This window comes from Ambystoma mexicanum, chromosome 5p, assembly GCF_040938575.1.
Source record: "Ambystoma mexicanum isolate Mex_15411 chromosome 5p, UKY_AmexF1_1, whole genome shotgun sequence".
In the NCBI taxonomy this organism is placed as follows: Eukaryota; Metazoa; Chordata; class Amphibia; order Caudata; family Ambystomatidae; genus Ambystoma; species Ambystoma mexicanum.
The window spans coordinates 36855095-36879060 of NC_090930.1; positions in this window are offsets into that span (position 1 = coordinate 36855095).

Genomic DNA, 23966 nt, shown 5'->3' on the forward strand with positions numbered 1-23966 from the left:
ACGCCAGGGGTTCCATTATTAGCACGAATATCAGTGCCGACAGCAGACATCCCTGTATGGTGCCTCGTTGTAGATAGATAGTAGAAACCTTGCAGAGCCTACTAGTATGTTTGCTTGGGGGTTTTTGTATAGCAGGGAGACTAATCTAATGAATCGTGCACCTAGTCCCATCTGAGTGAGCACTGTGAATAGGAAGGATCCTTCCACCGAATCAAAGGCCTTTTCGGCATCTAGCAGTACTGCCACGGCCTGATGAGAGGGGTCAAGGTCCTCAATGATTCCAAACAGTCTCCTGATGCCAAATGTTGTATTGCGGCCAGGCACAAACCCAGCCTGATCTGCAAGCACGAGGGCGGGCATCAGCGTCAGTAATCTGTTCATGAGTATTTTCGCTAGAATCTTTTTTTCGATGTTTAGAAGATATATGGGCCTGTAGGATGCACAGTCCTCTAGGGGTTTGCCTGCTTTGTGCAATAGTAGTATACTGGCTTCGCGGGAGGACTGTGGAAGGCAACCTGTGTCTAGTGCTTCAGCGTACACTTCTGCCAGAAGGGGGCTAGGGTGTGGGCAAATGCTTTATAGAATTCTCCCGTTAGGCCATCGGGCCCTGGAGCCTTGGTCTTTGGAAGGGTTTTAATAGCTTCTATTATCTCGTCAGGGGTGATGGATTCATTGAGGGGTTTGCGCAGCCCGCTTTCCACCCAGGAGAGTTCATTGTCATCGAGATATCATTTTAGGTTGTCAGTGTCTGAGTTGTGCTTCGAGGAGTACAGGTTTTGGTAAAAGGCTTTGAATTCATCTGCTATTTCTTCGTCAGTGTGCACCAGCATGCCCTGTCTGGTCCGTATCCTTTCGACTGTCGTCGGTTTCCTGTCAGCGTTCAGAAGCCTTGCGAGGAGGCCACGTGGCTTTTGGCCTTCTCTGTATTGACGGACTTGGCTCTTTCTTATTAAGAATTTTACTTCCCGTTCAGCCGTGGATCTGAATGTTTCCAGCTCCTCCTTAAGTCCTGCTTGGGAGCGTAGGTCGTTTGTGGTGGAGATTTTCAGTTTGAAGTGTTTAGTCGGACTTTGCTGGATGACAGTTCCTGTCGGATCAGCTTAAGGATGCTGTTTTCCTTAGCCAGGCATGCCCATCCCCCTCCTTCAACTTCCTTCCTTTCACGGGCAACCCCCAACTCGCCCGTTTGTTTGCTTGAACAGAGTAAGGACCGCAACGGTGCACGTCCGTTACCAGTAATCCCACCCATTAACAGTAACAACTGAGGTAACTTTGCTGTGCAAGGGGTGCAAGGGGCCTCCCAGGCTGCAGGGCCTCGGACTACATGACTCCTGTGGTTATTTCGGTGTAGAAGCTGCGTTGTATTCGTAGGATTTGTGCCTTTGATCTCAAATTATCTATATTGGGTTTCTGTGGAATCTTTCCCTCTGCGCACGTGACTGATTGGCATTTGGTCCGGGGCAGCCTGCACGGCCCAGGAAATCGTTTGCTTCCTCTGGTGTCGGGAAAAAGTGTACCTTACCCCCATGTTGCACTCCCAGCCGGGCAGGGAAGAGCATGGAGTAGGGTATTTGATTGTCTTTAAGCCTTTGTCTGACAGAAGTGAAGGATCTTCTCCATGAATGGACTGCTGGGGAGAAGTTGGGAAAAAAGTGTATCTTGTCTCCATCGTGTTGTATTTCACCTTTTTCTCGGGCCAGTCGAAGGATGGTGTCGTGATCTTTATAGTTAAGTAGTTTTGCTATTATTGGCCTTGAGGGCGTACCTGGAGCGGGTTTGGAGGATGGAATTCTATGGGCTCTCTCTACTACGAACATGTGAGAGAGTGCTTCTCTACCAAACAGGGTGGTGCAGAGCACCTCGATGAAGTCTTCCATTTTGGATTGCGTTGTATGCTCTCTCACCCTGACAATTCTGATGTTATTTCTTCTCGATCGGCCTTCCAAGTCTTCACTTTTCGCATTGGCTACTTTCATTTGTGTTTCTAGGTGGGCAATGTTTGCCCCCAGGGTCACTGCGCCGTCATCTAGATTGGATACACGCTGCTCCACCTCGTTTAGGCATTCGGTGTGGGTGTCCATACGGTGCTGTAGGAGGTCTACTTTGGAGTAGAGTCCGTCCATCTTCTTATTTAGGTTTCCAATACTGGCTTAGAGGTCTTTTTCATGCAGATGAGGAGGGAAGCCGGGGTGCAAGGGAGTCACTTAGCTCTGCCTGATTTAGGAGAGGAGGCTCAATGTTGTGTGGTTTATGCTGCTGTTGCATCCTATGGAGGGTGGGTTGGAGCGTAGGAGTTAGCCTTGGAGAGGTAGGTTGCATGGGTGCAGTGGGATCTACGCAGGGGCACAGGGGGCCAGGCCCGTACAGAGCAAACACGCACTGTACCTGTGTATCCAGTCGCTTGAGGGGTGTTCGCTGCCTGGCACCACCTGTCTTCTTATGGCAGCCGCTTGAGGGTTTTGGCCTGGGTGGCTGGCGATCACAGCCCCCACACCCATCTGCGGACCTCCTCATTCCCAAGCGTGGAGAGCAGGAAGCGCTGTGGTCAGCCAGGCACCGCAGGCGAAGAAAGAGCAGAGGGAGGGGAGGCCCTGGGGAGGAGCTCACCGCTGCGACTCGTCTCCCGCCTCCCTCCGCTGCTGTTGTTGGTGGGGTCTGCTCCTCCCACGGTCTAGGGCTTCTGGCTCCGATATTGTCACTGTGAGGGGGCGGGGGGGACCCCACTCCCCGGCCTCCAGATCACTCGACCCGCTCCCTAGGGCAGTCTGCTGGAAGCAGGCAGTCCCTGCCAGTCGGTTCTCCGCGCGGCCTCGGGTTGCTGCACGGCAACTCTCAGACTGTTGGGCTCCCTCATCCTCGGTTGGCGCCGGAGCAGGATGGTCGTGTTGGGGGTCGTCGCTTTCCCTGTTTTGGCCCCAAATTTCATATGCATGTGGGGCTGTGACTCCTCGGCTGGGATGATGTTAGTCGAGGCGGCAGGTTACCGAATTACTGAGGATATTTCAGGATTGATTGCGGCCGTGCGGAAGCTTGCTAAGAAGCAGCCATCTTGGGTGCCCCTCTAGCACCCTCTGAACAACCCTCACCTCCTCATAATTTTCAGAGGTGGGACAATGGTAATGTGGTATAAGCGGTCTACTTTGTCTCCATAGGGGATAGGAATCATTCGAGGAATGGCGTGGTCAGTTTGTATTTCAGTATCCTTTGTATTGCAAGGTGTTTTTGAAACCCCAATTGACACCATCATCTCTGTGCTTCTATGCACTGCTTTGGCACAACATTGGAGGCCCATTTGGCAAGTGCAGAAGATGACAAAAATGAACACAATGACAGGTACCAGCATCTTCACGATGGCCCCTAGCCAGGATGGATCCCAATCGAATGTGATGTCAAACCAATCATCCCCTTGGATTCCAGCTTCTTTTTTTTGCGCCTTGAAACTCTTGTGTATACGCACGTTATAAATGCCATATTATATCATATCATATCACATCATATCATACGCACTCCTAGACTGTGTACTGTTGCTATTATGTGACACAATGATCCATTCTCCGCATCATCGGGAGGCACGAATGTGCAACACAAATACCTAACATATCGTAGTCATCAACCTCAGGGCACGCAGTTTGACCTTTATGACGTTGAACCCATGCTCTGTGTCATCTGCCAACTGGACTAATTCCCAGCGTAGTATCTGTAGCCATTTTGCATAAGCTGCTGCCTGTACACTGGGTAGCAAAAGCGAGGCGAAGAAAGTCTCAGCTGAGCTGAACAATCGGTATTCTTCAGGGATATCCCCAAGCAATGCGGCCGAGTCTTTTCATAGATAGTCTGATGAGCTCTTCTTCCTACGCAGATTTTCATACTGGCTTTTTCCAGGGATAATGCACAATTCTGCTGGTAGTGCTGGGTTCTGTTCCTCGAACGGAGGAGAAACTGTTGGGGCTGTATCAGGTAGCAGCCCCCCTTTTAAGTGTTGTTCTGGGATTACTAGTCACGCTGAGTGCAGTGTGGCCAGCGAACAATAGCCTCTCCATGATGGCGGGAGTTGAAAGTACAATTTATTGCCACAGACCCAGTAGTAAAGCATTACTGCTGCTGTGCCTCTCTTCTGGTCTGGGATCAGGAGGGTCCTGTTGCACTTCTTGTTTGAACCGATAAAGAAGGTTCCTTCACTGTGGAAGCAAAGTTCACATGTTTCTTCTCGGTGCACTTTCACTGGTTTTTCTATTGCACACAATGCATGTCAATTTTGCGATGTGCTCTATCCAAATTTGTGTGCAGGTCGGTTCCACTCGAGCCAGGAGTTCCTCCTCGTATCCTAATAGTCCTTCTGCCAGACAACTAAGTGTGGTTTCTTGCCACTTGCTGTTTGTATATTTGAATTCTTCAATGACCAAGTAAGGCTGCTGCAGGCATTTAATGTCTCTTGGGTAGTCGTTACATTGCAGAGGGTTTGGATCGACAAGCTCTGGTGGTACTCTGTGCACCTGGAAGGTGCCATTAACCCTACACAGCACAAGAAGAACTAGGCGCTGTGCCTCTATAATTGATATGTCCTGTGATACTAATACCTTGGGCGTCCCTGACGCATGTGGGATTAGTGAACAGAGGTAGCAGCTGTCATTTGCTGTTTGTATACCTACCACACTCATGTCTGTGTACCAGCTGTTGGACATTTCCAGATGCCGTACATCCTCAATGGTATCAAGGCCAAGCTTGTGGTAGGCATCGTATTTCACCCTTTGCGCTCAACGTTTCCTTCTTTTACGGACCAGGAAGACCCAGGACCCAATCCCCTGCCCAGACAGCAGGTATGCATGCACCAACATGTGTTTACTCCCTCTGTCCCAACAGGCCATCCCCACCATCATCAGGCAACGCCAACGTCAACTTATCCGGTGCTGGGGTATGATATGATATGATATGATAGGTTATTTATAAGAGGTTTCTAAGCGCGGACCCGGGGATCGAACCTGTGTTGCTCCCTGTCGTCTCGCTTCCAAGGCGAGCACATTGCCGCTCAGCTATCCTACCGAGACAAAGGGTGAGGACAGGTGCTCCATGGCACAGTGAGTTGTGCATTTGTAAAGGTTAAATTTTCGTGCTGCAGCATGTGTGTGTAGTTCGCTCGCAGCGGCGCCTCCCCGGACCGCATGGTCCCTGCAACTCCCTATTGCATGTGCCTCGCTCCCCCTTCTCCAGTCTCTTGCACTCAGGCGCCCCCTTTGCTCTTCCTCACTGACTGCCCTGTTTTGCATTGTATTGCTTTGTGTTCTGCATTCTTCCTTCTTCTAGGTTTACATGTGTCGACTACTTTGCTTTTTTGTATATTGTTCTTTGTTCTGCTGTGCTCCACCCTCCTCTAGGTTCTCTTTTTAATGATGGCTCTGTTCCTGATGCCCTGGTAACCTGATTTGCTTACTGGACTGCCTTTTGTTTCTGCCTGTTCTTACATCTGAGCTCTTGTCTACTTAGTCAATCGACCACTATTGTCTTGTCCCTTTCTGTCTCGTCTGCTTGCACCTATCCTTGTGTACTCCCCTAGTGTCTCCCCCCACTTCTCCCCCCCACCCCTCATCCTCTCTCATCTTCTCCCACCTACTCTATGGTGCTCCCTGTTTCTCCTATCTTTTTAAACTGCTTCTCTATCGACTATCCTGCTCTCCTCACTGACTGGTAGGAAGAAGTTCAAAAAGGACATCCTGGTCTCCAACCCAGGCCTCTCTATCGCTGACACCTATACCAGTGCTTCCTCCAGACAAAACCTCACCGACATCCTCTTTGTCGTTCCCGCGCCAGACCTATGGACTCTTCATATGGTCTCTGTGCTCCGTCCTTTCTCTTCTCTCATTAATGGTGGCACCTGGTGGGAGGCCCTCCTGGCCCCCTTCCACTCCTCTAAGGTCATCATTAATGTTTACCTGAATGGCACCATCTTGGTCCAAGGCCCTCAGGCCAACCTTCTCCTCTTTGATAGACACTTCCCGTGCCTCATCAATTTCCTTTCTTCTCCTGCTATCCCTTCTCTCCCTTATTTAGCTTCCTTGCCTCCCCCTCTGCCTCCTCCTTGGCTACCTTGCCCTCTCCTCCTCCCTCTCCTTTTACACCTCTGCATGGCGTACTTCTAATTTGTACCCCTCACCGGAAGTCTTTCAAGGTTGGCAACCTTCTCCATATTGCTACTTTCAACTCTCACTCAGCTGTCAAATCCTCCTCTGACAACTGCCGCCTCCTGGAAGAACTTGATCTCGATGTCCTCGGTCTCACCAATACATGGTTCACAGCCAACTCTGTTACACGCTTTGACACTCTCCTCCATGCCCAGGTCCAACCGTTCTGGAGGGGGTGTAGCCTTGATCTTCCCAGAGTGGTTTCCTGCCTCTGTCATTCCTATGCAGGCCTACTCCTCTTTTGAATGCTTTGTCTGCAGGCTCTTTCTCTCTCTCCTAGCCTGTCCCTTATCTATTGGCAACCTGGTCAGATCTCCTCCTTCCTCTCCGAGTTGGTGGACCTCTCCTCCTCCCTCCTAGCCTCCACCGCTCAACTCCTCCTTCTTGGAGACTTTAACATCCACCTGGATACTTCCTGTCCCTCCTCTGGACTCTTTCGCGACCTCTATGACTCTCTCTCTCTCTTTCTATTCTCCCCTCCGGCCCAAATCACTCTGCATGGCACACTCTGGATGTTCTGATCTCCTCAGACTTTCCCCTCTCAATCACTCATCTCTCCTGGAGTGGTCACTTTCTCTTTTCCTCCCATGTTTCCCTCTCTACACCTCAGGCCAATCCTATTCCAACACTTTCACCTACCTTGCGGTCATACGACCCATGAAGCGTGTGCCAGTTGAGGCTTTTGCTACCACTTTCTCTTTCCCTCCTCTACCTCGGGATGACTCACATCCTGACACAGCACTTTCCATGCTATATTCCTCTATCTCTGATACTCTTGATGTTCTTGCCCCTGACATGAGGTTCCGCTTGAGGCCCAAAGCCAAGTGTAACTCCTTGTATGACTCTGACTAGTCACCCTTAAACACAAGTGGAGAGTGACTCTGACAAACTGACCTGCTGCCTGCTCCAAAGGCAATACCGGCTCTCTGTCCGCACTAAGAAGAGAGCCCACATTCAAGCCCGCGTCTCTGCAGCATTAAACAACTCAGCCAAACTCTTTAAAATCTGCAATGAGCTGGCCAACCCTGCTGCAGTCTCTACATCTCCTGTCGCCTCCCAGGCCATTTGCACAGCCCTGGATTCTCATTTCATCTCTAAAATCCAGGACATCCTGTCCACCCTCTCTTGCTCTCCTCCTCCCCCCTCTACTCTCTCCTCTACATTTGGCCCCCCATGTGGCCACCTCGCCTGCCCCTTTCTCTTAGTTTCCTCTGTTCTCCCCTGACAAGGGTTCTAGACAATTCCGATCTATGAAAGTCTCGCCAAAACAGGTTTTCCCTGTTCTTCCAAAACCATCAAGGACCACATTGCCACCCTTGCTCCTGCCCTGACTGACTTCTGCAACCACTCCTTCGCCACTGGAATCATCCCTTCTCCCCTGAAGCACTCTCTTGTGCACCCTCTTCTCAAGAAACCCTCAGCCAACCCCTCCTGCCAGGTTAACTAATACCCCATCTCCATCACTCCTTTCCTGGACAAACTCCTGGAAAAGCTGGCCATCTCCCAGCTTAATCGTCACATCAGTCTGCCATCAGAAACTGCTCTCCTGAACATCCGTGAAGACCTGCTCTCTAACCTTGATTCTAATCTCCCCTCTGTCCTTATCTTCCTCAATCTCTCTTCTGCCTTTGACACGGTCAACCATGCCATCCTGCTCAATCGGCTCAATGATGACCTGGGCATTACCGATCTGGCCCTGGCCTGGGTGACCTCGTTCTTCTCTGATCGACCCTCCCAGGTCCAACTTGGGTCTTTCCTTTCCTCTATCTCACCGTCTACCTGTGGTATTCCCCAGGGGTCTAACCTCTCTCCCTGGCTGTTCAACCAATACCTGGCACCTCTTGCCCACCGTGTTGCCGCTCTCTGCTCATACTTTCAGTGCTATGCGGATGATACTCAGCTTGTTTTCAGGCTCCCCTCTGCCACCTCTTCTTCTCTCATCTCCGACTGTCTGTCTGCTATCCAGGAGTGGTGTGTCGCCAAAGATCTCTGCCTTAATGCCAGTAAAATGGAGATTCTCGTCATCGGCACACCTGCACCCTCCTTTCCTGTCACTCACTGGTCAGCCTGGCTTGGCCCTCTTCCTGCTCTCACCTGTGAGGCTAAGAACATCAGGGTTATCTTCGACTCCACACTCTCCTTTTCTCCTCACATCTCTGGCGTCTCTAAGAAGTCAAACTACCAACTGCACCTCCTCAGAGGTATTCTTCCTTTCCTCTGCTTCCACCATAAGCTCACTCTCTGCAGAGCTCTGGTTCTCTCTAGGCTAGACTACTGCAACAGCCTCTTTCTGAATCTGCCTGCTTCTACTTTCCGCCCTCTGCAACTCATCCCGAATAGGACTCTGAGATTTGTCCTTGGCCTCAAGCCCAGGGATTGTATCTCTCCAGCACTGAAATCTCTGCATTGGCTCCCAGTGGCTGCAAGGATTACGTTCAAAACCCTCTGCATTGTCCACAAGGCCTTCTGGGGCCTGGTACCTCAATACCTCCAACTCTCCCTTTGTAAATACCTTCCTTCTCGAGCTCTTCGCTCCTCCACTTCCAACTCCCTCAGGGTCAGTCGCTTCTCCAAGCAACGAGTTGGTGGTAGATCTTTTTCTTCATCTGGGGCCTCCCTCTGGTACAGCCTCCCTGTCTCTCTGAAACTCTAGGGGACCCATCTCCTGTTCCGGAAGCACCTCAAGACCTTCCTCTTTGCTTCTGTCTTCTCTCTTCCTCTCCCTTGTTGATTTCTTGTCTGATACTGCCCTGGTCACCTGGCTGCCCTCTGATTTTGTGCCCAGGTCCCTACCCACCGAGTTGCACACCCGCACTTCCTCCCAGCAACCCTTGCACTTAAGTTTGTATCTGTAACACTACAGTCCCCATACTTGCACTTTTGGATACCTGCTGTCTGCACTCACCCTTGCACCTGCCACCTGCTGGCTGCACTTCTTGTTATTGTTTTGATCCCATGTACAGCACTGCCCCCTCCCCTTTCCCCTGGCACTTTTCCCTCCCCCTCCAAAGCACTTGCGCGATCTCAAAGTCACTTGGCCTAGTAAGATCATTGTCTCTGTCCTCCCTTTGTTTCCCCTTCCTTGCCTCGTCGCACCTTGAAACACTTGTGTATAGGCGTGTTACAAATGCCATATCATATCATATTATATTTCTAGGGATTCATTAACAGCACTTCCACTACTAATATTATCATAAATGCTTACGTTATGCTCTGTTGATTGGGCTGAATAATGCGTGGGTAGTCTTTTCATCACCAGTGTTTCATATTCCCTCCTTCAAGGCGCAATACTGCCGCGCCCATATGCCTTTGTCCTGTGTCCTGATCAATTGTTGCTGACCCATCAACAAAGACCACCTCCCCCTCCTCCAAAGGGCTGTCCATTCCTTTGGGAATGTCATCCTCCTCCCCTTTGTATGTGACACAGTCGTGTATTTGCAAGTCTTGGTTTATGCACACTTCTGTCAGAAACGTGGCAGGGTTTACTGTTTTGCATCGCACAACATGAATGTTTGGGCTGTAGAGGTTAATCCCATATGCCGATGCTCTCTGTGTAGTTAGGGTAGATTTCGATCTCTCTAAGATGGTGAATACTGAATGCCCCACATACAAAGTTACTGAGCATCCCGTCATGATTGTGGAACTTTTTTTTTTTTTATTATGAAGTCAAACGCAGCAAGCGCTTGTTCACACACAAATTGGTCTTGCATAACTGAGTCGAGTGTACCACTGTAATAGACCAGTGGCTTCTGGCCCCTTGTACCTTTTTGAGTTAGCACAGCGGTCATAGGTTTGCTGTTCAAATGTGAGAATGTGTCAAATTCCTGGGTGTAGTCTTGGGTGGCAAGAACTGGGGCTGTGGATATTACTTCCTTCAAATCATTTAAATTTTGTACCATGTCTGCTGTCCATTCGAGTTTGTGATTGACTTTCGGTGCTTTTTTGAGTCCCTGCAGGAGCAGCCTTATGTATGCTGCATAGTCTAGAATCATTGCTCTGCATTAATTGCACAACCCTAGGAATGTTTGCATGTCCCTCGCTGTCACAGGTCTGGGCGTGGCACGCATGGATGCCGCTCTGTCTGGTGTTATTCTTTTACTGTTTGCTGATTTTAATTGACCCAAGTACAGCACTTCCTGCTGGCAATACTGGAGTTTGGTCCTGTCAACCTTGTACCTCTTGCGGGGCAGGAGTTGTAGAAGAGTGATAAAGTCTCTTCTGCAGTTCTGCTCACTGTCGCTACACACAAGCAAGTCGTCCATGTACTGGATGACCGTGCTGGGCATTTGGATGTTTCCTAGGTCAGCCTGTAATATTCTGTAAATGATGATAGGGCTTTCGCGTTACCTTTGGGGAAAACAAGTGTTTTTGTAGCGCTTTCCGCCATGGGTGAAGGCGGTAAGGTACTGTGAGACTGGGTGCAAGCGTATCAAAAAGAAGGTGTTTTTAAGGTCCACTACTCTAAAGTGGGTCGCTTCTTTGGGGATACTGCACAAATTGGTGGCTGGGTTCGGAATCACCGGAAACTGTTTCTGTGCCACATCGTTTAAGGGGCGTAAATTCTGAATCATTCTCCAATTACCCGCGTTGCCTTTTTGACAGAGTAGATCGCTTTCAATGAGTAGGGCCTGTAACGTGCCTTTTATTTCCTCCTCCGCCTCTCCTGTTAGTGGGTACTGATTCACCTTTGGTAATACTGATCCAGCCTTTAGTGTAATGTGTACTGGGGTCACATCTTTTAAAAGCCCAACGTCATGTGGTTTGGTGGTCCACAACTGTGTGGACACATACTCCAAGTCTGCCGCAATGAAGGGAGGTGACATCACAACGGCAATCAGGGGGTAGTGCACCCTTCTGTACTGCACCATGATCTCACAGGGGATACAAATCTCTAAGATTATCTCTCTATCACTGTCATTGTTTTCCAAAATCTCAGATGCACAACACTATATGCCACGCAATTTCTTGCCTGTCTGTTCCTAGCACAACCACTCTTTTTGCAGATACCACCAACCCTTGTAAGTCTAGGGACAGGATTGTTCCTGCCACCATTTCTGGGGACACCACAGGATGAAAAATAAAATCTGGTGGCACTCTCCAACAGCCCGTGGTGATTTGTGGCATTTCCGCGAAGAGTCCTCTTATGCCGTGGATAAACATGTGTGGATACACAGGTATCGCTTTGACCACCACCTCACCTGCCATTGCGTGCATTATCACCATCGCTCTCGTTACGCACATTCCTGGCGTGGCGCAGAACAATGCCGTGATCAGTGAATGAGATTGTTATGTTCAATTTACTGAGCAGATCCCTGCCGAGCAAGTTCACAGGAGATGTCCCGGAGTACAATAGGGGAGCGTGCACCACCCTCCTCCCTACTTCTATATCCAAATCTGTAGTGTATGGAACTGTGAAAATATCCCCAGAGAATCCCTGCATGTTGAGAGTTTTGACAGATAACGGGAAGTTCCCTTCACTGATGCGTGATTTCTCAGCGCCCGAATCCACCATAAAGATAAATTGCGTGTTTCCTGTCTCTGCCCCCACCAAGGGTTCCTCTTCAGGGTTAAGGTCATTACGACAGGACCGGACACGCAAGTGCTTTCTGTGGGCTGTCCTAGTCAGGGGATGTATTTGGGAATGATTTCTATACATTGTGAAATTCGTATACACTTCATTGTACATTCCTCATTGTATGAGCATTACCAATTATTATGGTGTGATCAACATTTCATTTCTATCTTTGATTTTTGTATTTAATTGTGGTTTATATTAATTATTTGAAAAAATAGAATTTGTAAATCCTTTTATAACATAGTTTTGATTGTTGTTTGGAAAATCCTTGTATAATCTAGTTTAACTTTTTTATTAAATCGGATTTGGCGGTTCTCCCTTTGAAAGTGTGCTTTTAGGTTTGTCACTAAGGCTCACATTCAGATGTTTTCCAGATCCTGCAGCCAAGACTCTAACCCTGAGCACCTCTACATTCATCAAATGCATGTCAGGTGTTGGGTGCCTCACAGAGCAATGGCAGTGGTGGTATGACTCGCTTGTGAATGGTGTCTGGGATATAAGAAACAGCCTGACCGCCCCCACCGATTGGTGCATGCCACAATGTTCCGTACGGAGGGTTTACTCTGTTTACTTGCGGATGGCCCGGCATGAACCTGCAATATGCCCAGAGCCTTCCTGGTGGTGAGGTTCGACATGAGTTGACTGTACCAGACCTCTTATTATCAAAGAGAGATCAAGCCGGGTAACTCTGCCCTGGGTTAGTGGGATCACACTGCACAACACCTCACATGAAATGACATGACACCACAACACATCATATGACACAAAATCATATCACATCACCACCGCGTAAAGGGGTGTGTCTGCTTTAGATTGTTGAAGGGTTGGTGAAGATGCCTGAATCTCTGGGGAGTGCCACCTGCAGGCAGACACCATAGGGGACCATTGTAAAGAGGCCACCATCTCAGATCGGCATTGAACGCGCAGAGTGGGGGTCTAACAGTAATTCTGGTTGGGGCGTAAAAGGTGCCGGAATGGCAGAACCCAAGAGCAACGTGCACTCTCATGCCCTTTACCGCCACAGCAAGAAAAGTATACAAGTCTGGAGCATACGGCGGATGTCAATGCAGCCGCGGCAGTGGTTCAACCCTGCCAGAATGAATGGCTCATTCCTAATGAACCTGTTACTTTCTGGATACTGTCTTTGAATGCCTATCACCCCCTGCCCAGAGGTGGATCTAACGCTCCAATGACGGACAAAGGGTGAGCGGCCCTGCTGTGTCCTGGCCCGACACCTTCCCATTCTCTTCACACCAGCCACATCACACAGGCCCTCATCCTTCCTTGCTGGCAGTCAGGCACATTGGAATAACAAAGAGCGTTTTAGTGCTTGCTCACAGGGCCCGGCGAAACATTTCTTACGGCCTGTGGGGGGCCCATTTCAATATGATTAGCCCCCCTCATGACTATATGTTAAGGGGGGTCAGACACAGTCTGTGGTACTCTTGGGTTGCATAAATAAGAATGGATGCAAAGCAATGCTCTTTACTCTCTGGGGACAGGCAGCCAGAGGGGAGCTGAAACACTAAACTGACACTGAAAAGTTAGTAATTGCTCTGTCAGCAAGGTGCTAACACAGATGAAACCAGAGTAAAAGGCAAAGAGGTGATAACAGTGCTGGATGCTGGGCGCTTTCAAAGGAAGTCTGTAAACTGCTGCTAAGCGCACACAGTCTTCAGTTAAGGTGACAACAGCCAGCAAAGAGCATTGTGTAACATGCACACAAGGCAAAGTGCATATTTAATGCCATATGATGCTGTTTAGTAGCCCAAATAGGGGCAGCTGCTTGCCCCTCCCCCCTTCCCCTTCAACAGGTACAAAGAGCAACACAATCACACCACTGTGGGACTGTTAGGCATACAAGGGAACTGCTATCTTCTGATGTGTCTTCTGAACATGTCCAGCAAAAGATATGCGCAACCCTTATTTGCAAGTTATTGATTGACATGATCAGGAGCGACATCACAGTAAATAACATTACAAGCAGTGGCACCAGTCCTCACTACCCTAGGACCCCATTGGTAAAGACATTAAAAGCCGTTTTCAAGTGTAAGCCAAGAAAATAATGTGATGTGTGCGATATAAATATTCACTATTAATAATATGCAAATACTTTAGTAAACCACGAGGGTTTGTCTTCATAAGAAAAACTGCAAACTAAATGACTTCTAGCGACACCCAATGTCAGCTGATCAGTCACAGTGACATTAAAAGATTTGCGGAGGGTTACATATTTAATTGTAGTGGTGAAATCGTATTTGGGTCCAGGCTGTGATTTAAGAACTTGTCTACATATCTTCCCAGCGTTAGGTCACACATATGTTTTGAGGTTGGGTTTCCAAAAACAAAATAATTTGTTGTTCTATCAATGCATTGAAAAAGTCAACAAATCACATAAAAAAAACCACCTGACATTATATACATTATTATAGAAATAGGTCAAACAAAAAGACATGTATAGCTTTATTTATGCCACACTAAATGCACAAGTACAGTACCAGCCTGCAAAGGAAAGTGGACCTAAAAACACTATCATTTGATTTGAAAAAAAAAGGTATTCCCATTTAAAGAGAATTCAATAGACGGTAATCTACTTGAGCCCTTATTTGACGCAGCATGCCATGTTATACTCCCTTCCTATTTATTATCACCCATCAATTGCACCTTCTAAGGGACAACAGTCCTTAAGCAGGCACCCCTGTGTCTGGGTCACCAACCGCTGATCGGTTTATTGAAATGACATTGACCAAAGCTGAAGCTGGGGATGCTGGGGGACGAGTGGGAACGGCGCTGCGCTTCTCTGTGCTTTTAACTGTCACACGAAAAGTGTGAGCTGGGAAGACTTCGGACAGCTGATGCTGTCCCGAGCTGGCTGTGTGCGAGACACAAGACACGGCCCATGACACAGGACACGGCCCATGAAAAACTAACAGTTCTGCAAACCGGGATGGTAGCCCCCCTACAGACACACCCAACCCTCTTCCCCGTCCTTGCTTTTCATCTGGGCTATTTTAGCTGCTAACTTGGTATAAGGTGAACACGGAGAACTCACACAAAGGGGATTTTCGTCAGCCATGTGAATATTTTTGCCCCATTTCATTGCAACCTTATCTAGGTGGCTGCATTTTGATGGTTTCCCAGTTCGTGTTTCTATTGCAGCTGTGACTGCGTATAAGAGGGCAGCTCCAGCAAGTCTCTGCCCACCTCGCATCACAAATATGCTCCCCATTTCCCCCTTTCCCTCCTGCTTCCTTTTTCTTCCATACAGCATTGTTTTTCCCACCTTCTTTTTTCCTCACCAGCAGTTTCCCCTCTACTATCCTGCTCTTTCCTGCTCTTTTTTTAACACTTTTGTCGTCCCCCCATTTGCCTTTATAATGCTGCACCTCCACTCCCCATTCCTCACTCACATGACTCTCTTCTCTCCCTTTCTCCTGCCCTCCCTCACTCTTCATTTCTCCCCGACTCTTTAGACCTCCATTATTCCCCATTCTCCTCATACTCCTGAAGCTCCTGCTCTCTATTTCCCCTCCCTTTAATCCTCTTCCCCCTGCAATTCCCCCACTCCTGTCCCTCATTAGCTATTGCCCTATTCTCCTGTCTTCCCTCGTACACTCTCTGTGCCCATTCACCCTTTTACCCTTGCCTGGCTCCCTTCAGTCACTGTACTTCCTGCCTTCCCCCAGTCTCTCCCTCACCCTTCTGCCCTCCTTCACTCTCCACTCTCCTGTCCCATCAGTGTTCATGTTACCTGCCCCTTCTCTACTTTTCTCCCTCACTCTCCGTTCCTCATTCCCTCTCCATTTCCATTCAGTGCCGTGAAGCAGGGCCCAGTGCAGCTGGAGGAAATATGGAGGTGGTTGGTTGGAGTTAAGGGCTCTTTTAAGTGCCACAAGCAGCACCCACAGGAAAGGTAACCCCCAGTGTGTTTTGAGATTAAGCTGTGAACTCCATTGAGTCTGTGATGTGCAAGGACATTTCAAATGTGTGTGCTAAGGACACTGGGGACATGCACACAATGGTTCTGCATGCTGTAGGAATTATCACGTGACATCACCTCCTGTGATGTCCCCTCCCATTGCCTTTAGCCCCATCATTTCCAGCATTAGCTTCAGGCCTGAACATTCAATATTACCCCCATTGACTGCAAAACCTGGCGAGGAGGCCCAGCTGTCTCTGGCTAGAGTCAGACCCCCAAACACAGAAAACTGTTAAAAAAACACCACTTTAAAAAAATGCGGCATTTGTCCCTAAAGTTCCTCATAGTGCACTTCTGCCCACTCTAGGCTCTGCCTTCATGACCCGTCCACCTGGGGGCCTCTGTCATTAAATCTGCCACTGCCCATGGCCCGGCCGCACCCCCTCCCGTTTGAGACCTAATTCACTTTTGTAAGTTTGGAAAACAGCTCATGGTGTCTATGCGCCAGCTGAAGAGGACTCAGCCTTTCATCACGGCCTTTACTTGTCGTGAAACTCACATTCACAAAAACGGGCACAGTCCCCCATTTCTCCCATCTGTCCTTGCCCAGGAGGAGACGGGTGCACTGACTAAGAGAGAGAGAGTGGGGATTTGGGGGTGGTAGGAGGGGCTGCGCAGACTGCGAAATATCGCGGTAGACATTCTAGTCTGGGGTGATAGTTTGTTTTTGGGGATGTATATATTTTAGAGGAACATTTGATTTCAAGCTGAAAATGTCTGTAGGGTACCCTCGCCGATCCCAGCGATGGGGGCCAGGTCAGGTGAGGCACAGAAACCCACCCGTGAAACACTTCAGCACTTACTTGACAGGGGGCTTCTTGGGGCGCACTCACCCTGAATACTCAGCCTAGAATTCCAGCTGCAGTCTTACCAGTGGTGAGATATAAAGCTTATGTTCATGTAATAATGTGGGCACCGGGTGTGGCTGTGCACCTCACACGCATCCTGGAAGTATGTCTTGAATGCAGGGCCACAGCCAGCGTTTGCCAGCCTTTAGGAAGGCACCACCCAACCCTACATGCATGTATCGGCACACCGGCCAACACACACACACACACATGCAGGCACACACATGCGCAGTGTGGGAGTCCTCCCAGCTAAAGTTTCCTTTAAGTTCAGCATCACATACTGAGAACATGCATCAGATGGAAAATGCCACACTCCATTTATATCAGTAAAAAAGCGGAAAAGGTAAACATTGACCTTTGCTTTTCTGTGACCTGCGGGTGGCACGAAGATGCCCGACGTCACTGCTTAACCCACTGAACTATCTTACCCACACACATGGCCTAGCGTGAGGTATAGAGCAGTGTAACGTGCTGGGACAGGGTGGGGGTGGTGGTTCCCCACTTCTGTCAGCTGTTTCCTGGGCTGGCAGTATTTTTAGGCAGCGGAGACAGTTACAGAAGCGCTGCGTCGCTGGTGATGTTTCCTGAAATAGCGCTTCTATTTCTGGGGCCTTCTGTTTGTGGTCTAGTCTTGACAGCAGCCAGCGCCTGCCTTATGGTGAGGAGCTTTTCTCAGCTCAGTGAGCTTCGCAGCTTCAGTGGCAAATAATCCGCTCTGCCCCCAGGTGTGTGGGCACTGGCTGACACCTGCCTCTGACCCGTTAAACGCCCCGTAATCGGCAGGATTCCTTTAATCATTGGACCACCCCGCCTCCCACCCCCGGCATCCCTCCCAATACGCGCACATTCACTGAGTGCACCCTCTGCATGTTAGCTTATGTTAAAGGGTCTTGTACCGCGCACTGTTGCCATCTGCGTGGTCTCTTGGCGCTCTGGCGGATCTGTAGGGCAAGGAGGGTGCTAGAAGGTCTGAGCGGGATAAGAGCGAGAGGCCGTGATGCGCTGTGGGCGACTTCAGTTCGATGCACCGCTCACTGAGCGTAGGTGTGATTTTCAGTTGGTAGCCGCCATGTGCTGTTGGGCGAGGCTACATGTGGTTTGTTTTGTTGTTGTGGTGTTGTGAGGTTTTTGCAGTTTGCGGTGCTGCAGAGGTATGGTTGTGTTTAGTTCAGAGTTTGAGAGGTGTATGCAGAAGGGTGAGATTTCAGTAGGGTTGCTTAGTGACAGTACCCTCTCCTACCCTCACTGATCTGACTAAATGCGAAACATATCCCTCCCCTTACTGTTCATTCTAGAGTGTAGCAATTACTGCCCCCACGACATCCTCCAGGGGTAGTGTGTTCCCTGTGCCCCGTGGGCAGCCCGTGGGCTACTTGGTTTTTGAGTCCGGCCCTATTCCTTTATGTGTGATGTGTGTCACACCTCAGTGGTCTGATTGAGTGAGACACATCTCCATCCTCTGTTTCCACCGCTGGCCCTCTATGAGTGTGTGTACGTTTCAGGTCTAAAACCGCCCTTCCCAATCAGACACCTGTTCTCTACTCCGGTCCAGCCTACTCCCCACTCCTTTTCTGTTGTGTGTTCATTTAGTTTACAGAGAGTATTCATGCCAATCTGTTCCTTTCCAGTCTTAGGTGTTTGTCGTGCATTCTGGGAGTTGTAGTCCTGGATTTATAGAGGAGTAGAAAAATACAGAATTGAAAGTCCCAGAATACAAAAAAACTGAGGACTGGACAATGGGTTCCAGAATGGAATGAGGCATGTTTGCCTGCAGAGTGTAACAAGTGGGGCGTGCAGCTCACGCCGCAGGAGGAGGGTCCACCTAAGCGGAGGAACAGAGGGAAGGAGTTCTGCTCTCGCGCCAGCCCAATGCGCTGGATCGACTGAGAGTAGCAAGGGAAGAACCAATCAAGGGGTTTTGGTGGGTTCCCCTCCCCAGAAATATTTATAAATTATGGGTTAAAATTGTGCTTTCTCTGATAAATGAGGAAAAAAACCATACAGTTTACAATCGGGATGCCAGTATCCCCACATAAGAACATATTCCTTAATGAAAGTAAAAAAAAACATGCCCTTGCTGGCTGCACAAATTCCCCCATATAAGAACACTCATGTTGTATTTCCCCCCTAATACCAGTATAAAATGTCATGACACAGTAGGAAAACATTGCCTTGCGGGCTGCACCCGTCCCCCCGACCCCCGTGTAAGAACACATATTATGTTGCCCTTGACCTTAACACCAGTAAAAGAATGCAACGCCACAGTAAGAAAATATGCCACCCCCTCCCTCATGGGGAGGGGATGGCAGTCCTGGCCCCTTATAACTGTCTCACCATTGCAAGAGGCATCATAGGGGCCAAGTTGGACTACTGTAACGCTCTTTATGCGAGCACCTCAGCGCACAACATTCACAAGCTCCAAGTGATCCAGAACACTGCTATACGAGCACCACTGCACATCCCGAAAAGAGATCATGTCACAGAAGCAAGATGAAACACCCATTGGCTGCCAACCAAGGAAAGGATGATCTTCAAAACATTGCCCATCACTCCCAAGTGCATCTCTTACTCTGCCTCTGCTTCACCTTACTTATCGCCAAGATTCACTAAGGTCCATTCCACCTGACTGGGGAGGCAGGCCTGCACCCACAGACTCGTTCAACCTGCATTCCAGCGGGCACAAAGTGATGGCGCAAGAACCCCTTCAGTGGCAGCTAACCAGTGGCACTCTCTCCCTTATCATCTGAGAGCTGAACAATCCTACTGGCCATTCAGAAAAGCTCTCAAGACCTGGTTCTTCACCCAAGGCACCTGCTACAGGTGATTGCATTCTCTGTTCTCCGCTCACTATGTGAGTGTCATTGGTTGTAACACCGCCTTGATGCCTACGGTTTTGTGTGCTTAATAAATGTAAACAAATTAAAATTAAAATAAAATTGTAGTACCATTCCCTTACCCCAAATCCTCCTTCACATAATAACACTTTAGTTGGCAATGCTTTGCCCAAAAATGCCGGTAAAACATGCCAAGCTCTTGACAAAAAAATGTTCATGCTCCAAAGCCCATCCCCGGAGCCCCAGCCTTGCATACACACACGCGCACACACACAGACACACACAGATACACACACATACAGATGTACAGATATACACACACACAGACACACACACAGATGTGCACATACACATAGATATACACATACATAGAGATACACACATACACACAGACACAGACACACCAGAGATACACACACAGAGAAACACACATACACTGATATACACACACACACAGATAGACACACACACACAGAAATACACATGCCCACATTCATACACATTCACCCACCAGTCATGCACCCATACAGTTTTCGGCACATGGAGAGGCAGTGCGAGGAGCTGTGGGCTCATGGACAGGCAGTGCGTGGAGTTGTGGGCTCAAGGACAGGCAGTGCGAGGAGCTGTGGGCTCATGGACAGGCAGTGCGTGGAGTTGTGGGCTCAAGGACAGGCAGTGCGAGGAGCTGTGGGCTCATGGACAGGCAGTGCGTGGAGTTGTGGGCTCATGGACAGGCAGTGTGAGGAGCTGCGGGCTCATGGACAGGCAGTGTGTAGAGCTGTGGGCTCATGGACAGGCAGTGCGAGGAGCAGTGGGCTCATGGACAGGCATTGTGAGGAGCTATGGATTCATGGACAGGCAGTGTGTAGAGCTTTGGGCTCATGGAGAGGCAGTGTGAGGAGCTGTGGGCTCATGGACAGGCAGTGTGAGGAGCTGTGGGCTCATGGACAGGCAGTGTCAGGAGCTGTGGGCTCAAGGACAGGCAGTGCGAGGAGCTATGGATTCATGGACAGGCAGTGCGTGGAGTTGTGGGCTCATGGACAGGCAGTGTGAGGAGCTGCGGGCTCATGGACAGGCAGTGTGTAGAGCTGTGGGCTCATGGACAGGCAGTGCGAGGAGCTGTGGGCTCATGGACAGGCAGTGCGTGGAGTTGCGGGCTCATGGACAGGCAGTGTGTAGAGCTGTGGGCTCATGGACAGGCAGTGTGTAGAGCTGTGGGCTCATGGACAGGCAGTGCGAGGAGCAGTGGGCTCATGGACAGGCAGTGCGAGGAGCAGTGGGCTCATGGATAGGCATTGTGATGAGCTATGGATTCATGGACAGGCAGTGTGTAGAGCTTTGGGCTCATGGAGAGGCAGTGTGAGGAGCTGTGGGCTCATGGACAGGCAGTGTGAGGAGCTGTGGGCTCATGGACAGGCAGTGTGAGGAGCTGTGGGCTCAAGGACAGGCAGTGCGAGGAGCTATGGATTCATGGACAGGTAGTGCGTGGAGTTGTGGGCTCATGGACAGGCAGTGTGAGAAGCTGCGGGCTCATGGACAGGCAGTGTGTAGAGCTGTGGGCTCATGGACAGGCAGTGTGTAGAGCTGTGGGCTCATGGACAGGCAGTGTGAGGAGCTGTGGGCTCAAGGACAGGCAGTGTGAGGAGCTGTGGGCTCATGGACAGGCAGTGTGAGGAGCTGTGGCCTCATGGACAGGCAGTGTGTAGAGCTTGGGACACATGATAGATTGATTCATTTGATTGATTGATTGATTGATTGATTGACACATGAGGAATCCCCTGAGAGGGGTTTCCAAGGGCAGCTGATTCCAGAGTCTGGGACTTGCCATGAGAGGACCTCTGTCGCCTGGAAGTATTAATTCTCTGACTGCAGACTTCTGACTGGGTTACAGAGACGTTTTTATGGGAGGGCAAAGGGTGGCACTTGCCCCAGGCCCCCCATCTTGGAGGGGAGCCCCACAAGGCTGCATGATCAAAAGAAGTAAGATTCCATTGTTCACTAGAATTAAATAGCACACGTCAGGATATTTTATGGCATGCTGCTGAGGCTCCAAACCTATTGCCTGTCTGTTTTTGACAAGTACATTCTGCTCTGATCAATTCATCATGTAATGCTTTCTGGGTTCACTGTGGTATACATAGTTTGTGTTCCTTACAGCACAACTCCTGTACGATAAAGCATTCTATCCTACCTGTGGGAATTATGTTGATAATGTGTAATGGCAAAAGTTGAAATACATATCAATAAATTTAGTGCCACAATGGCTCAGAAGTTAGCTCAATGTGTTAAGCACTCACTGCAGAGATATGTGTTCCTATACAAGATTAGAATAGCACATTCCAGCCAGGCTGGCGAAGCCTTTCCTATGTCTGAAGTTTATAAACATGCCTGCATATGTACTTTGTTTTCCAGCAGAACAGGTGCTGTTATCAGCAATGTTCCTGCACCAGATGGGGGTTGCTATAAAAACTAACATCTCATCCGTATGGTGAAGGTCTAGAAATTGGTTTGTTCAGATGGGCTGTTGTAAAACCTAGGCAATCGCCTCCAATGATGAGCATAAACTGTTAGTCCAAGAGGTGAATAAGTATCCAAATTCAAGACTATGGAATGAAGGCGTTCATGCTTGTTTCCTGGCTTTGCCAGCAGACGATACAGTGATCCTGGTCAAATCAGTTAATATCTGTGGCATTACCGTGCCATCATCTGTGAGGTGGTGGCACCATTTAACCCATTACTTGATCTTTCTTCTTATGGGGGCCATTTGAGTGGAAGGGGTGGTAGACAGAAGAGAGAGGACCAGATTTTGCAGGATTTGGGCAAGCATTTTAAAGATCTGCTCATTTGACCCAAAAAACTGTTTGCTTTTTTGTACAAGCAAAAGGTAATATTTAAAGCTTTAAAAAGTAAAAGACAAACCCATATTAAATCTATTAAATCACATTGATTGGTATGCTGTTACTTATATACTTTCCTTGATGATGAAGACAATGAAGCTAGAATCAATCTGTGTTATCCCCTTCTATAATATTTTGTTTTAAAAAATTGTCATGCTTGGTAATGTGATTTGTGTACTTTCCAAGACCGTTTTTAATAAAATTAGATTATTTTAGTTCATGGTAAGAACTGCAAAAGAAAGAGTTGGCACGTATCCCAGCTTCGCCCCTTAACCGTTGTGTGATCCTGGGCATCTCATTTAATCTTGCATTTTCTAACCTCTCAAAATTGCCAGTCCCTAAACCTTTCAAAATTGCCAGCCCTTAAGAGTGATTTCCTTCTCAAAAAGCCTCACTCATGGCTTCACTGGCGATAGTGTTGCTTCCACTGTAAAAGTGGGCACTTCTTCCCTTGATCTCTAATGGCAACCCTATTTTGAACCCTATTTTGAAAACCATGTCCCATTTCTAATCTCAGTCTGTCTGGATACAGACACCTTCCTGGTAGCTTCTAATCTGCCTCCACTATCCATGCTCTATGGTGCCTTCCTGCCTGCCGCTCTTTTTCACCACTTAGCAAGCCCCGCCCACCTGGTGCCTTCCTGCCTGCCGCTCTTTTTCAACACTTAGCAAGCCCCGCCCACCTGGTGCCTTCCTGCCTGCTGCTCTTTTTCACAATTTAGCAAGCCCCGCCCACCTGGTGCCTTCCTGCTTGCTGCTCTTTTTCACAACTTAGCAAGCCCCGCCCACCTGGCCCCTTCAAGGTTGCCTCTCTTTTTCAACACTTAGCAAGCCCCACCCACCTGGTGCCTTCCTGCTTGCCGCTCTTTTTCACAACTTAGCAAGCCCCGCCCATCTGGTGCCTTCCTGCTTCCCGCTCTTTTTCACCACTTAGCAAGCCCCGCCCACCTGGTGCCTTCCTGCTTCCTGCTCTTTTTCACCACTTTGCAAGCCACGCCCACCTGGTGCCTTCCTGCTTCCCGCTCTTTTTCACCACTTAGCAAGCCATGCCCACCTGGTGCCTTCCTGCTTCCCGCTCTTTTTCACCAATTAGCAAGCCACGCCCACCTGGTGCCTTCCTGCTTGCCACTCTGTTTCTCTACTTAAGGAGCCCTCCAGCTTCTTTCCTTTGTAGATGGGGAGCAGGTGCAAGTGGATCTAGGTCACCTGGCCTAAGCTCCGCCCACCTGGTGCCTTCCTGCCTGCTGCTCTTTTTCACCACTTAGCAAGCCCCACCCAACTGGTGCCTTCCTGCTTGCCGCTCTTTTTCACCACTTAGCAAGCCGCGCCCACCTGGTGCCTTCCTGCTTCCCGCTCTTTTTCACCACTTAGCAAGCCACGCCCACCTGGTGCCTTCCTGCTTGCCGCTTTGTTTCCCTACTTAAGGAGCCCTCCAGCTTCTTTTCTTTGCAGATGGGGAGCAGGTGCAAGTGGATCTAGGTCACCTGGCCTGAGCCCCGCCCACCTGGTGCCTTCCTGCCTGCTGCTCTTTTTTACCACTTAGCAAGCCCCGCCCAACTGGTGCCTTCCTGCTTGCCGCTCTTTTTCACTACTTAGCAAGCCGCGCCCACCTGGTGCCTTCCTGCTTCCCGCTCTTTTTCACCACTTTGCAAGCCAC